Source organism: Apodemus sylvaticus, chromosome 2 (genome assembly GCF_947179515.1).
Source record: "Apodemus sylvaticus chromosome 2, mApoSyl1.1, whole genome shotgun sequence".
Lineage (NCBI taxonomy): Eukaryota > Metazoa > Chordata > Mammalia > Rodentia > Muridae > Apodemus > Apodemus sylvaticus.
The window spans coordinates 105,019,297-105,021,234 of NC_067473.1; the positions used below are offsets into that span (position 1 = coordinate 105,019,297).

Genomic DNA, 1,938 nt, shown 5'->3' on the forward strand with positions numbered 1-1,938 from the left:
GCACAGGTCTGGGAATAATGCCTGCCCTGAGATATTGATTCTTCTGGGCAAAGCTACAACAACCATAAAGGAGGTTCAAAGAAGGGAAAATCTTGAAATTTGGTCTTGAACTTGATGGTGAGAGAGTGGCAATCATGGGAAGAGGAACAACAAGAATCTCAGCGTGAGGATAGCCGGGGTGACTGGATTGGGAGGAAAAGGGATGTTGACTCAGTCTCCTGTCCCTATCAGTGGAAGAGCCAGTTGCTCCTCAGCTTTCAATGACCCAGAGTCTGTTCCTGGTTGAGCCTCTGAAAGAAACTTTTGCCATCCTCATGTAAGTACTGATTTGGATGCCACAGGATGGCACAGGACAAGCACAGGAGGGCACAGAAGGACACAGCCTTGATGATTTCTGGGAGGAAACCTGCAGAGTGCCCTGGTGACACATTCAACTTAAGATTCTGTGAAGCAGGAGGCAGATGGTGTCAACTCTTAGTAGTTTCACTCTCACAGACTCCACTGCTCCCAGTGACATTTGTAGCTATGTCTTCACCACATCAAAGGGTAGGGTAAGGGTGGTAATCCCCATTCCTGAAATGCCACCAGCCAAAAACTGACCTCCACAGATTTCTGGTTTTTTTTTTTTTTTTTTTTTTTTTTTTTTTTTTTTAGCCCATTCAGCCTGATATGAGCCCGCTCATAGTTGAAACAGTACACAGCTGAGAAAGGTCCATCTCGAAGAGCTATGGGACCCCAGCCTAGTCTTAGTGAACACCCATCTCCCTGAGGCACTGCAGCTTGACCACAGGTAGCTAGTTCGTGGTTTGACATGTGCTGAGCCTGCAGCTTTGTCTATACAAGTTCCAAGGAGCTGACAAGGAGCACGACACAGTGCCCATGCGGGTGAGGGCACTAGCTACCATGGATGCGTAGAGTTCAGAGGTAAAGAATTGACCACGGAGATAGGTTTTGAGTTGGTCAAAAACAGTGAAGTAGATGGACATAGCTGTCAGAGTCATAGATGGCCAGGGTGGCAAGGAACATGCTCCATTGGGTCCTAGTGCCCTCATGTCTCACAATCTTCACAATAGTGAATAGCGCAGGATCCTGAAACCAAGTAGCACAGTGAGCTCCATTTGGGCACAGGTAAAGGGGCTCCAGGACAGCATTGTAGTATAGGAGGAACTTCCCTGGGGATGGTAGAGTAGAGGGTGTTTTGGTGTAGGAGAGTCTTCAGAATCTGGAGGGAGATGTCAATTCTCTGGCAACCACGGATCTCTGAGTCTGAAGACAGACCTTCACAACATCCAGGCCTGTCACGAAGAGGGGTGTGACCATAATCCCAGTTCTTGGGGCCACAATTTGTTGAAGGGGGCTAATATCCCCCAAAATTCTGATCATCTATCTTGGAGTTTCAATCCTGGCTCAGAGCCAATTTTTGCCCTACCCCATGTTAGGGGCCTTGATGGCCCATAGCAGGTCAGCAACCAGTATAGGGTTCACACACTCCCACTTGACACAGCCATCACCCCTACATGCATTTCTTTATGTTTCCATTGTGAGACTTAACTTAGTCTTAGCTAACTTAATTTAGCTATGGAACAGAAACACATGACATCTGGATATTTTTCAGGTATTCTTTTCAAAATGCAATTCTCTACATATCCTTGATATGCGTTTTACTATTTGAATTAGTGCAAACATCTAAGAAATTTGTAGCTTTAACATCATTCACACATCAGTAAGAATGATTATTTAATTCCTGATTAAAAACACCAATTAAAAGGCAAAGAATTTTCAGGACTTTGAGTACCTGGAGTAACAGTAAAATAAATGTACTCTAATTATTGTTTGTTCTTCATCATATCAAAAGTATAAACATAATAAAGCATGAAATTAATTACTTTTGAAAACATTTTTTTTCATTTTGTGCTTGTGTGTGAGTGTCTGCACAGT

General features: G+C 44.0%; 1 pseudogene; it reads right to left on the bottom strand.

Annotated features, from left to right (window-relative positions):
- Positions 1-257: 257 nt before the first annotated feature.
- On the bottom strand, positions 258-1,383 carry LOC127678031 (probable mitochondrial glutathione transporter SLC25A39; annotated as a pseudogene).
- Positions 1,384-1,938: the final 555 nt, after the last annotated feature.